At 46.9% G+C, this 14,147-nt stretch overlaps 1 protein-coding gene and 2 long non-coding RNA genes across 6 annotated transcripts in view; 2 read left to right on the forward strand and 1 right to left on the reverse strand.

Moving 5' to 3' along the window:
* Positions 1–1,641, reverse strand: part of LOC310749381 (uncharacterized protein C15orf39 homolog) — a 49,955-nt gene extending 48,314 nt beyond the window's left edge. For 2 of the 4 annotated variants that reach the window (XM_083586176.1, XM_083586175.1), the window contains exon 1: positions 967–1,636. The gene's annotated coding sequence lies outside the window, so the exon portion shown is untranslated. Of the gene's footprint in view, positions 1–966 lie in introns of all 4 variants that reach the window. The other 2 variants (XM_083586178.1, XM_083586177.1) reach the window with 2 other exon arrangements.
* The window catches only part of LOC310749827, a 285,263-nt gene that overhangs the window by 188,720 nt on the left and 82,396 nt on the right, over positions 1–14,147 (forward strand). The window lies entirely within an intron of this gene.
* LOC310749819 lies at positions 896–5,357 on the forward strand. The gene is made up of 2 exons (XR_014541819.1): positions 896–1,004; positions 3,435–5,357. It is a non-coding gene; the product is annotated as an uncharacterized lncRNA (long non-coding RNA).

The raw sequence follows: 14,147 nt of genomic DNA on the forward strand, positions 1-14,147 counted from the left end.
TTGCTTGCTTTCCCCCTTCCTTCCTTCTTTCCTTCCTTCCTTCTTCCTTTTTTTTTTTTTAAGGCTCTCTGTTTATCTTGGAGGAGACGCTTCTCCGCCAGACACCAACCCAAACACCCCCCTCCCCTCCGCACAGCTGAACACCTGGGTGCTTTTGGAAATGCGCCCTGGCCGCCTCCCCAGGCCAGCAAAGTGATGCAATCCCAATGCTTATCATTCCGGGTTTTGTTCTGGCTTACTTCTGTCTACATTGGGGAGGCCAGGTTAACAAAAGGCCGTTTCAGACGGGGGGCAGGCAGCCCTCCCCAACACACGCACGCGCGTATACCTCCTTCCCAAACCTCCGTGTTTACTCGCGAGTAGGACCCACCCAAACTCCACGGGGCTTCTACTCCCATCCTTTGACAGGGATGCAGCCCGGGGCTACCATCCTGACACAGACTGACTTAATTTAGTGGGCGCAGCGGGGCTTACTCCCGAGTAAAGATGCCTCTGGTAAGTTGCAGGGAGGGAGGGAAAGTCATATATATATCAGTGTATGGAAACAAACAACCCTCTGACTTTTAGAAGGCAACATCTGAAGGCAACCCTGGTTCAGGGGGGAAATTGTGTCTAATGTTTTACCATTTTTAATGTGCTCTAAGCCGCCCAGAGAGTGAAACCCAGCCAGATGGGCAGGGTATAAATAATAAAATTATTTATTTTCTATGAACCGCCCTCAGACCTCCGGGTCTAGGGCGGTATATAAAATCTATTATTATTATTATTATTAAGCCACGATCCCCCATGTATCAGCGAGTTGAGATTCCTTCATTGCACGGCGTTGGACTAGATGAACCCGGGACCCCTATCCAACTCTACAATGTTACGCTTCCAGCGCGCCTTTTGAGCTGGTTTGAGGCAGCCGCCGTTTCTCCATCGCTGGAAAGCGGGCTTAAATCTTGCGCGGAGAGGAACCGATCTTACCTGGAGCTGCCGGGGTCGGACTCCGTCGCTCCCCGCAGGTAAGGCTGCCCCCCAGAAGCGCATCTTAGTCCCCCGATAGGGTGGGGAATCGCTCCGGGAGGCTCGGGGCGGGGGAGCAAGTGGTAGCCGAGGACGAGATGGTTTCTCTGTTTAAAAAAAGAAATAGAAAAAGGCAGCCTCGCAGGAGGTAAAAGTTGCAAACGCAGGGCGCACTCGGATCCGAGCCGGCCAAACGAACTCCGGGTGCCTAGAAGAGGCAGGCAGCAAATAGAGGATCCAGATCCGTAGCGAGCGCTGATCCGGACTGATTTCGCTTCTTCTCCTTTTTTAAAAAGGGAAAACTCACATCCGAGCTGCCCAGGCCTAAAAACTCTGTCTGGACTTCTTTTTCCCCGCCGTCCCCCGTTGGTTCTCCACGCGCCAACAACAACAACAAAAACACAAAACCACTTTGCAGAAAGGAAGCGACGAGAGCTTGATCCGGAGCCGCTGCTGCTTCAGTCATCTGAAAGGATCTCTGTGTGCGTGTGTGTCTCCGGTCCCTCCCCGCCTCGCGGGAGGAGGAAAGGAGCGAAGGGGAGTCCGGAGGATGAGGGCGCGCGAGGGAGAAGGGAGGAGCCGGAGAGGCTGAAATGTGATGGCAACCTTCCGCGTAATCCGGATTCGGGACGAGAAGAGCCAATCGGATCCCACGCGGAGAGGTTGCATCAACAGGCGGAAAAGAAAGAGGCTAGAAAGTTCGCAAAGATAGAAAAGAAGCCAGTAAGATCAAGAGCATGCGCGTGGAGCCAAGTCCTGTGCATCATCATCATTATCTTATTCTTATTACCTTTTACCCTTTTTGATTTACTTCTTGTTGTTGCTCATTCAATTCCTTTCAACAATGAGTTCATAGAATCATGGAGCTAGAAGGGGCATCATATTCTAGCCCAACCCCCAGAATGCAAGAATCACAGCTCAACTCGAAGGAACATACATAGGCCCCCTCCCTTATTCTCACAACAACCCTGTCAGGTAGCCAGTTCTTGGAATGGGAGAAAAAAGGCCCAGCTGTCTCCCCACCTTTTAGGTTTTGGAAAGCAGGAGCCAAGACTGTGATCCTAACCAGCTGGAAGTAGTGCTACTGAATTCAGTGGGGTCTGTGGGTTAAACCACAGAGCCTAGGACTTGCCGATCAGATGGTCGGCGGTTCGAATCCCCGCAACGGGGTGAGCTCCCGTTGCTCGGTCCCAGCTCCTGCCAACCTAGCAGTTCAAAAGCACGTCAAAGTGCAAGTAGATAAATAGGTACTGCTCCGGCGGGAAGGTAAACGGCGTTTCCGTGCGCTGCTCTGGTTTCGCCAGAAGCAGCTTAGTCCTGCTGGCCACATGACCCGGAAGCTGTATGCCGGCTCCCTCAGCCAATAAAGCAAGATGAGCGCCACAACCCCAGAGTCGGCCACGACTGGACCTAATGGTCAGGGGTCCCTTTACTTTTACCTTACTCTCAAGGAAGCAGGGTTTCTGTGCTGTGATATAGGTACTGGAGGTCATGGGCATAGCCAGGGGGGCAAGCTGCTCCCTCCCTCCCCAAAAAAACACCCAAGTAAATAAATAAAAATACTTAACTAAAAGTAGAAATTATAGGAAGATTTTGACAGGTTTTTCTGAGCACTCGGGGTCAAAAGAAAGGAATTTAAATCAACTGTGGTTGAGACATTTTATTCTGAATCTGCTAGGCAGATGACAGCAGGTGGGTGTCCTGGCCCCCCCCCAAAAAAATAAATCCTGGCTGTGTCTAAGCAGGTCTCCCTACTCTGAGGCTGCAGTCCTTGTTAGTTCCTCCTGGGAGTAACCCCCACTGAACACAATGAGACATGCAAGGGCTTCCACTGTAACACCTCAGGTCCCAAAGCAGACCATAGAGGGTCGAATCTCACCTTTATTTCCAGATATGCATGTGCAAGGTCACAGCTTTATATCGCAGTTTGCCAGCTGGGAGCTCACAACCAACCCCAGCGAAACTTTGCGAAACATGGGTTAGAATGACATCAGAATCCAGTTGTTACAGCTTTAAGAACTCCTCCCCATCAGTGGCGTAGCGTGGGTTGTCAGCACCCGGGGCAAGGCAAGTAATTTACGCCCCCTAACCCGTGGATTTGCGCCCCCTAACCCGTGGATTTGCGCCCCCTAACCCATTGATTTGCCCTAACCCCAGATGTTGCGCCCGGTGCGGTCCGCCCCCCCTGCACCCCCCACGCTACGCCACTGCTCCCCATTAAGGGGGGTCAGAATATAAGTACGGCAACTGTCTGACAAAAGAACATGGGGGGCACACCATCCCTTAAATTCATCTTTGAAAATTTCCCCAGAGTCCTCCCTTCTGAGAAGTCATTGCCTGTTCTACATCATCACATATTTCTAGATGATCAGTTGATTGTGTAATAAGGGAACATTTGTCCTTGCGTCTTATCTATTTCTTAAAAATAGGTATATCCTGCCTTTCCATCCTAAAGGAAGAAAGCCACAGGCGATAACATCTGACATCAAGACAATAAAACACGAACTATAAAAACAGAAGCCAGGTATTAACCACTGACAGCATTGCCCGTTAAATTGAAGAAGAGTTTGGATTTGATATCCCGCTTTATCACTACCCTAAGGAGTCTCAAAGCGGCTAACAATCTCCTTTCCCTTCCTCCCCCACAACAAACACTCTGTGAGGTGAGTGAGGCTGAGAGACTTCGGAGAAGTGTGACTTATTGGCAAAACCAATTTGACGTTTCATGACTTTCTGACTAGTTGCAGGACCTTACCCAGACCTAGCAGAATAAACGCAGAATCCACGGAAGCAATTGGTACCTTGGCTGCAGACAGGATAGACAAAGCAGGAACCAGGAACTTGTAGTTAGGTGTTCATTATATCCAGTGGACTATTTACAGGAACAGAACACGGATCTTTAGCTAGCTCTCTCTCACACAACTCACAATTCCTACACTGACACAGAACTCTGAACTCACGAACCCTGAACTAACACATTCCAGTTAGTGGACCATTAATTATCACTCCCTTGAGAGAGCTTGACCAGTCAGAGAGCTGTCTCCATGCCTCTGTTATCACCAGGCAGACTTACGGTACTCCTTCACACGACCTTCTGGCTGTCTGCCAAACCTTAATTGACTCTGTGTGAGTAGCTGCACGTACACAGTTTCCCAAGACCCCCTCACAGCTCTCACACAGTGCAATTAACTTCTGAGCACATACAGAGTATTTTACCCAACTTTGTTCTGCAAACCCAAGCTTTCACACATTTGCTTGTTCTTTACAAACGACAACGGTTTTGTAAATATGTCAGCAACATTTTCAGCCCTCTGAACATATTCACATGCAATGACATTTCTCTGTACACTACATAACACATTTTGGTATTTTACGGCCACATGTTGAGATCTGGATTGGCAAATTGCATGGCAGTGGAGCGTGGATCTGGGCCTTCTCTGACAAGCAATGCATGACAACAGCGGGTTCATATTGAGGGCAGAGAGGCAGTGCTTTCAATAACCACATCCAAACTCTTAGAACTTGAAGGGTCAAAATGAGTCCTTTGAATTGTCCAGGAAAGGGAGTACCGTACTTTGGGTTTAAAAAGGCCACATTGCTTTCTGGGAAACCTGCCAGGGGCCACGTGCCCGTGGTGCACAGAGCCAGAAGCAAAAGTGGGTAGAGTAACAGATATGAGTTTTACTTGAGATCCTGAGGCTCAGGTGCTCTACAGGCACTCGGGCAGCCCTCTCTATCGCCCATCCAGGCAAGCCAGAGTCATCGCTGGAGTTCAAAGAAGCCTTCCAGCCAGCCACAAATATCCAAAGAGGGTGGGAAGTAAGGGATGTGTTGAGAGTTTGAAGGGCCAGACAGAGATTCCCAGAGGGCCACATTGGCTTCCTGCTTTGAGGTTCTGCCTGCAGCTGCCTTTCAGAGACATACCACCTCCAGTAGCCTCCATAATTCTGCCTAATCTCCTTTTAAAGCTGCTCAAATTGGTGGCATCCCTTTGGAGAGAATTCCATATTCTGCAGTGCACTATTGTGCAGTCCTTCCTTTGACCTGCCTGCATCTCCTACCCTTCAGCGTCATTGAGACACCCTTGGTTCTAATATTATGAGGGAAAGATAAAAACTTCCCTCTATGCCCTTTCTCCACCCCACACATGACTGATTGATTGATTGATTGATTGATTAGTTCATTTAATCCTGGTTATGAATCACTTTCCACAGAATAACCTGAAGGGATTCACTGTAAAAACATCAGCAGTTAGAAACAACTCCATATACGCAAACTATTAAAACAATTTCATATGTGAAAACGATTGCAAGTCCAATAAAGACGCAGACTGCTATCTTAAAAGCCCCAAACTCTGTGACCTTTCCTCATTGCAGGAGTTGTTCCAGGTCTATGGTCATGTTCATTGTCCTTTTCTGCACAACTCTTTCCCTGCGTGCTTTAGGAAATTTATAAGAAGCCAACTTTAAATAAGGAAGGGGGCCCCACAAAGGCACAGTCATTCTCCCTCATGATTGCCAAATTGCCAGAAAAAGAGGAAGAGTCAGTCTGAATCTGTAGATTTTCAACAGAGGGTTGATCTCAAGGCTGGTGTCAACATCTGTCATCCTTGCCAGGGCCTCAGTATCCTGCAGGGCCAACTGCTCATGCTTGCCTGAGGCCTTCATTTCATTTCATTTCATTTCATTTTTCCTCTCCCCTCCCCTCCCCCAGCCTGGTGCTTCAAGCATAGGCAGACAACTAGATCTATGCATCCTGACTTCCAGGGCATTGTGGGAAATTGAAAGGGATGGCCAAAACCTCCTTCCAAGTGCTGCCATCACAACCTGGGAAGTCCATCAGGGCCCATGGATAGAGGAGGGAGCTCACCGGAGGACATACTGCCAGGGCCCCCTGAAACCTGGTTCTGTTTGTCTGGCATAACACTGGCTGGTGAAGCTCACCATGACATCGAGATAAGGCAGTCCACTTGAGCCTTTGAGAAGGGCTGTTTCTCAGTGGTTAGGGCACCTGCCTTGAATGCAGAAGGTCGCAGGTTGAGTCCCTAGCATCTCCTGTCTAGCAAAAATACTTGAGGAAGGTGCAACTGGGGATCAAGTGTAGCCTGGGGAGCCCCACCTGGGCCTGAGCTTCCCCACTCCTGGATTCCAGACTTTATAAGAGAGAAGGAGAGAGGGAGAGGGAGAGAGACTGACTCATCTTTCCACCAGACACCCTTTGAAAGAAAATTCAGCTAGCCGAACTGTAGAATAAGGCATTTCCCCTCCTCTCCTGTTGTTCCTCCTCCCCTCCCCTCCCCTCCCTCCCTCCCTTCCTTCCTTCCTTCCTTCCTTCCTTCCTCCCTTCCTTCCTTCCTCCCTTCCTTCTTTCCTCCCTTCCTCCCTTCCTTCTTTCCTCCCCTCCCCTTGCCAACCTTTGACAACAAGGGAGACTTCAGTGAATGATGCAAGAACCTTCTGGCTTTTGATGAACTGCCAGCTCAGAGTGGAAAGTTTCACCTAACAAGACCCATGGGTAGGGAAAGCGTGAAAGCCTGAACAGAAGCGAGCAAAACACCTCCACAAAGCCGAGAGAGAGAGGGGAGGGGATGACCAGATATCTAGGTTCTTATGCCTTGCGTGGAGAAGGGAACCGTCAACAGCTCTTCTCTAAGAGCTGTTCAACAGTGGAACGGCCTCTCCCAGAAGGTTGTGGGCTTTCTTTTCTTGGAGGTTTTTAAGTAGAGGTTGGATGGCCATGTGTCATGGATGCTTTAGTTGAGATTCCTTCATTGGAGGGGGTTGGACTAGATGATCCTCAGGGTGCCTGCCAACTCTCTACAATTCTACGATTCTCCTTCAGGAGCATTTCCCTAGCAGCCCAACCCTAGCTTATTGCCTACCAGAGCCTGTTGAAATCAACTGGCTTAATCTAATTCCTGCCTCCATTTGCAGTGATGGACTGAAAGGGCATCCCTGCTAGAGCAGAGCAGAGCCCTGCAGATGTTGGACTCCAACTCCCATCAGTCTAAGCCAGTGTCGCAAATGGTTAGGATGATGGACATTGTAGTCCAGCGGTATCTGGAAGGCCACAGGTTCTCTTGTCTTGCTCTGCAATGAATACTAGCACTGGCTGTCCAGGGTTTCATGGAAGGGTCTTCTTCAGCCATACCTGGAAATGAACCTGGAACCTGGAGGGGGGCTCAAAGCATATTCTCTACTACTGATCTATGGCCCTTTTGCTGAAACATTTTCCTTTCCTCTCTGAAGGAAGCTAACCTGAAAGGAGGCAACCGTCCCAAGGTCACCCAGTGAGCTTCATGCATAAACAGATTAAGCTTAACTAGAAGGTCAGCAAGGCTTTTTGTCAATAGCAACCATAACTGCAAGTTGAGACCAAATGAGCTCTGCTAGAGCCTGCCTTGCTCCAGTTGCTCAGAGTTGTCTCTCGGCCTTAACATCCCTCACCTATAAAAATACAAGTGCTAATTAAATGTATTAGATATGTATCCTACCTTTCAAAGAAGGCAGCACACATGATTCCATTGGCAATCAACCCTCGGAGGTAACCTGGGCTTAGTGGGCGGAGCTGGCCCAAGATCAGTCTCACAGCTGATCAGGAATTTGAACCTGGGCCTCTTGTGAAACTGGAACTGCTGCACCAGGGATGAGGAACATTTGGTCCTGGGGCTGTTGTTGAAATACAGTTTCCATGTATTTCATCTGCCTGCAGACTGCCTTGCCAGAGTAGTGCATGCTCTGGTTATCTCCCGCTTGGACTACTGCAATGCGCTCTACGTGGGGCTACCTTTGAAGGTTACCCGGAAACTACAACTAATCCAGAACGTGGCAGCTAGACTGGTGACTGGGAGTGGCCGCCGAGACCATATAACACCAGTCTTGAAAGACCTACATTGGCTCCCAGTACATTTCCGAGCACAATTCAAAGTGTTGGTGCTGACCTTTAAAGCCCTAAACGGCCTCGGTCCTGTATACCTGAAGGAGCATCTCCACCTCCATCGTTCTACCCAGACACTGAGGTCCAGATCCAAGGGCCTTCTGGTGGTTCCCTCACTGCAAGAGGCCAAGTTACAGGGAACCAGACAGAGAGCCTTCTCAGTAGTGGCGCCCTCCCTATGGAACACCGTCCCACCAGATGTCAAAGAGAACAACTACCAGACTTTTAGAAGACATCTGAAGGCAGCCCTGTTTAGGGAAGCTTTTAATGTTTGATGTATTGCAGTATTTATTTTAATATTTTTTTGGAAGCCACCCAGAGTGGCTGGGGAAGCCCAGCCAGATGGGCGGGGTATAAATAATAAATTATTATTATTATTATTATTATTATTATTATTATTATTATTATTATCACCATCATCCCTGACCATTGGTCATGCTGGCTCGAGTTGATGAGAGTTGGGAATCCAACAACACCCTGAAGGCCAGAGATTCCCCGTACCTGCAATGGGTATCGTTCAGCTTTTGATCTTTGACTTGGAAGCATCCCTGATTATCCTGATATACATCTTCAATGGCCTCCACCCTGCCCATTGTCTTCTTTTCTTACCTTGGCAGGTAAGATCCTTGGCAGCTGTGTGATAAGATGAAATAAACAAGGAGCAGGTCCTCTCATCTTTCGGTTGAAAAAAGCTGCATTTGTTGAATGATGGTCTTCCATGCAATTATTAAAAGCAAAGCCCCAAGGCCTTGGGGAAGGAGGGACAGAGGGGTCACCTGCTTGTATTTCCGACCTTGTTTTGCATGCAACGGTCTTCTCCAAAAACTAGGCAAACGACCTCATTTTGTATGAAAATAGAATCATTGTTCCAAAATATGCATTGGCAGTTAAGGGATGTCGAGTGATTTCTCTTTACTGAATACCTCTCCATTATTGACACAATTGCTCACTTCCAGAAAAGGCTTAGTTAACCAATGCTTGCATACTTCTCATCTCCTAATTGTCCTTACCCTAAAGGGGAAGAGCAAAGCATAAGCGAAGTAAAGAATTTTGGAGCGCACACACCTGCAGAATGAATGAAATAATATAAACCTGAGCTGCAGTGTAGTTATAGCAGAATAAACAAGAGACAAGTGGATTATGGTGATGCTTGATTTAAATCTGGGATAGGGAGCCTGAGGCCCTCTGAATGGTGTTGGGCGAGGTCTCCCTCCTAAATAATTCCTGATTATTTGTCATTCTGGCTAGGGCTAATGGGAGTTGGGTGAGTGGACTAGTGGGTTGCGGTACCAGGGTGTGCCCTCTGGAAATTATTTCAAATGATAACAGAATGTGTTTTCAAGTGTGATATTGCCTCTTGCATTCCTGAGTAGGGGAAAGGGGTGTGTCCGGAGAAACCAGTGACTTTTGCATAGTAGGATGCAAACTGCCATAGGAAGCTCAGAATCCATCCAGCACTCTGCCTTAGCTTGGGCCCTTTCCCTGCCCATTTTGGCTTTGGCCCCACCTAGCATGCAACCCCCTGCAAGGCCACCCACAAAAGACTGGAAAGGTTCAGCACTCCTGCTCTAGTTAGTTTTGACTAATGCAAAAACAACATCGGTCCCATCTCCACCATATGTTTAAAGTGCTATCATACCACTTTAAATAGTCACCAAAGAATCCTGAGAACTGCAGTTAAGGGTTCTGGGCATAGTCAGGAGACTCCTGTTCCCCTCACAGAGCTATAGTGGTTTAGCCATCAATCCTTCTTCCTGGAGAAGTCCAGGAATGGCAGCTCTGTGAGAGAAATAAGGCTCTCCTAACAATTCCAAGTACCCTTAGCTAACTATAGTTCCCAGGATTCTAGTCCAGCATCCTGTTCTCACAGTGACAAAACAGATGCCTTTGGGAAACCAGGGGAAGCAGGATTTGAGCATAAGAGCCTTCTCCCCCTTCAGCAACTGGTATTCGCAAGCATTGGAGCTTCCAACTTTGGTGGCATAGTGCAGCCATCGGTAGTCGTCCATGTTGAACAAGTGGAGGAAGGAACCATCTCTGTGTCCATAGTAAGCCCTTAACTATAGTTCCAGTTACAGATAGGTAGCCGTGTTGGTCTGCCATAGTCAAAACAAAAAAAAAAAATTTTCCTTCCAGTAGCACCTTAAAGACCAACTAAGTTAGTTCTTGGTATGAGCTTTCGTGTGCATGCACACTTCTTCAGATACACTGAAACAGAAGTTGCCAGATCCTTCTATATAGTGAGAAGGTGGGGAGGGTTATTACTCAGAAGGGTGGTGGGAATGGGTGATTGGCAGATAGCTGTGATGAGCCTGTTGACGACTCTTAACGACTGCAATAGGTCTTACAGGAAAAAGCAAGGGGTGAGAAGGTGAAAAATGGCTTTGTCATGTATAATGAGATAAGAATCCAATGTCTTTGTTCAGACCAGGTCTCTCCATGGTTTTAAGTTTGGTAATGAGTTGCAATTCAGCAGCTTCTCTTTCCAGTCTATTTCTGAAATTCCTTTGTAGTAATACAGCTACTTTGAGATCTTGTATAGAATGTCCTTCTCACTATATAGAAGGATCTGGCAACTTCTGTTTCAGTGTATCTGAAGAAGTGTGCATGCACACGAAAGCTCATACCAAGAACTAATTTAGTTGGTCTTTAAGGTGCTACTGGAAGGAAAAAAAATTTTTTGTTTTGACCCTTAACTATAGTTCAGGGTGACAGTAGATGTGCTTTTTTCAGAAATGGGTTCTGCTTATTATTTGCCTTTTGCAATTGTGCCTTGACGCAGAGATTGTGGGGAAGGATTTTCAGCCAGAAAGCCACATTCCCTCATGGGAAACCTTCCATGGCAGTGGTGGGCAGGGCCAATGCAAAAGCAATCAGAGCAATATGCTGATTGTGTGTATGCAAAAGTCAGAAGTTTCCACATGCCTTCATCTTCATCCAGGAGAGCAAGAGGTATTATGTCATGGACTGGTTGGATTCAGAGGAGTGATGGGAGATACTAGCTGTGGAACACCCAAGGAATGAAGGCTCCGTGTCAGGGGATTGCTGGTGGGATGACAATGAGTGGTCAGAGGGAGAAGAGGGAGCAGACTGGGAGGAGGAGGCATCAGAAGCTGAAGAGGTAGCAGGGCTTAGTGAGCAGGGAGAGTCTGTGTCAGAGAGAAGTTTTGAGCTGGAGCTGAAGCTGAAGCAAGTGAGTAGGATGACCAAGACCAAGTGGCACAAGTGTCGCCCCCTTCTGCTGCGACAAGCTCCCCATCTCCCTTGTCTCCCAGAACCAGAAGAGGTATGAAGAGTGAGGAGCAAAGACAGACCAAGACAAAGGAGCCTCAGACTGCTTGGGAAGGAGCCAGGGATTTAAGGAGCTGTGGGAAAGCGGGGACCTTCAGTCCTCACAACTACATCATTGGGGCAAGATCTACCGGGAAGGGTTGCTGTGCTCACTAGGCTCCTGAGCTGTTTTGTTTCTTTGAGTAAAGAGAGTTAACTTCACCGGCACCATGTGAGTTACCGCTGACCTGTTCCTGACACCTACCCTGACACATTATCACAATCCAAACACACATTTGTGGCCAGGCAAAAGCACTTGAGGACGGTGCAGAGCCCAGGGAAGAATGTGTCCTGAGGAGAACCTGAGGGCCAGAGAAATGACTGTGATGGGGGCCATATTTGGCCCTTGGTCCTGAGATCCTGAGAAACGGTTGTGCGTTTGTGTAGAAATCAGTGCACCTATTTTTAGTGGGAGCAGTTTCTAATTTGAAACAAAAACCACCTAGCATTGTTTATGTAAGTTCAGCAGTCGTTGCTAAGATCCTAAGGATGACCATCTTATCGCTGCATCAGCCCAGCAGAACTGCAATTCGGTTAGCTTCATGTCATGTGAGACAAGCCTCAGATCGAGTCTGTGATAAGGCATCAAATCTGCCTGTAGAAACCACAAGTTCTGTAGAAAAATGTTTTGTGTGGGAGCACTCCAGCTTTCGCTTTTGAAATCAGTCGGGATCAGGTTAATGAAACAGCTGCATTTGCAGCTGTAGTTATCTCCATTCCTGTGGCTAAGGGTTCCTGTGCAATTTCTACACCAAAGCAGCTCTGCTATACAGTACATCGACTGTCAGTTTTATTTATTTATTGCATTTTTTTCGCATGCCTTTGGCCCAAGGACCCCAAGAAGGCACACATGGTATGTAGTTCTGACTAAGATGCACATTTTTGCAAGCAATTTCCCTTAATATAATGCATTTTTCACTAGTAGCTTTCTTTTATGCACCCTCCCCTCTAATATGTGCATTTATAAAGACTGCTTGGTTGGAAAACCACATCTCAAAATCTGGATAAGATATTTGAAGGATGGTTGTGTTTTGGTTGTCGCATTGTTTCACCAAGTGCAAATTTGATAAATTTTCCTTTAAATGAGAACAGAATCAATTTTATTTCCCTTCCCTAATTGAAATGAGTTGTATGTACTGACAAACGAAAGAGTGAATAAAGCATAGAAAAGGCATTATGTGTCTCTCATCTCATCCATTCATAAAAAGAAATACTAGTAGTGACTGGTGGCTGAAAAACATCCTCATTTAGCACGATCAGGCACACTAACCTTGAAAACCTTACAAGATTTGAGGAAACCAATATACAGTACAGTGCTACCTCGGGTTAAGAACTTAATTTGTCCAGGAGGTCTGTTCTTAACCTGAAACTGTTCTTAACCTGAGGTACCACTTTAGCTAATGGGGCCTTCTGCTGCCACTGCATGATTTCTGTTCTCATCCTGAAGCAAAGTTCTTAACTTGAGGTACTATTTCTGGGTTAGCAGAGTCTGTAACCTGAAGCATCTATAACCTGAAGCATCTGTAACCCGAGGTACCACTGTAATCAACAGTTGCCAATAGGCAGGGAGTTCCAAGGTACACTAAAAGATTGGTTTCTTGCCATTTGTTTATTGAGAAAAAATTGCACTAAAACGCTGATGAATTGCCACGAGATATTATTTAATCACTAATTGCTGCAGAAAAGAATTGAATTTAAAATTGGAAAAACGAGAAGCTGAGAGCTCCGAAATGGACAGATCCTTCCATTCCTAATTTCATCCCACACACATCCTGTTCTAATACACTAAGCAAAGAGTTGATATGCTCCCATTCTAATCCAGCACGAACCTTTCTAGGCTCGTTGTCCAGGCTAGCTTGCCAAATTCCTTGGTCAGCTTGCCAAATTCCATGCCAAAATGATCAGGTGGGCCTCACCTTAAGTGTAGATCATGGTGTGCTGGACCCTTGTGATCAACCCATGCCTTCCTGCTCTCACCATGGCAGACACACAGTATGCCTTGCTATGATTTTGTCTCCAAATGTGCCCAGCCTTGATACAATGCTTTGCTGTTCTGTGTCACTCAGTATTCTTTTGAGACATTTCACTTAGCTTACATGAAAAAAGCAACTAATAAATGCTAAGAAGCCTAACAACAACATTGCGCGCACACCCAAACAAGAGATTTCAGGGGTTGCAGTGCTTACCCAGGGTTTGGTTTTCCTAGAATGAAGACAAATGGACATTATGGTGGATTTATTTACACATACATACAATCTGAGTACAGTGTTATGGCTTGAAAGCCAGACTAAAGCCATCCTGAACCAAACAGATGCCATTTTGGTGTAACATAATTTTTGTTTTAATCATGCTGTAGCGCAAGCTAAAGAGAGGAACAAATAAAGAACAGATTTGTGAAGAAAGGGAAGTTATGGAAGCTTGCAAGGGCTTAAACTTTGGATATATAAACAGGAAAATGCCTAGATACCATAGCTCAAGTGTGAAAACACCTGCCTTTGTGGCTAGGGTGACAGTTAGACCATACCTCCGGGTGTGTTGAATGTCTGAACTGTATTGAAACAAAGGTCAATGTTATACTCTCTAATCGAGTCCCCAGTTGCTTGCTGTAACCTTGCTCAAGTAAGAAATAAAACTTTGCTTGTTAATGAATTATCGAATGTCCCTTGTCCTTGCTAGTGGGATGGAGGGGCTTACAGCATTCACACAGATCTTGCCTCCCCATTAGGTATCCAGGAAAACCCCAAGTCTCAGCTTTGGATCCAGCACAGAGCAAGACATGCCTCTGTCTCTCCCACTTCAAGCGTCAGCCAAAATTCACACACACACACACGCAAAACCTCCTTGGCCTCTTGTTCCCCAACCTAGGATGATGTTGC

The sequence above is a fragment of the Podarcis filfolensis genome (assembly GCF_964270895.1).
Source record: "Podarcis filfolensis genome assembly, chromosome: 14".
In the NCBI taxonomy this organism is placed as follows: domain Eukaryota; kingdom Metazoa; phylum Chordata; class Lepidosauria; order Squamata; family Lacertidae; genus Podarcis; species Podarcis filfolensis.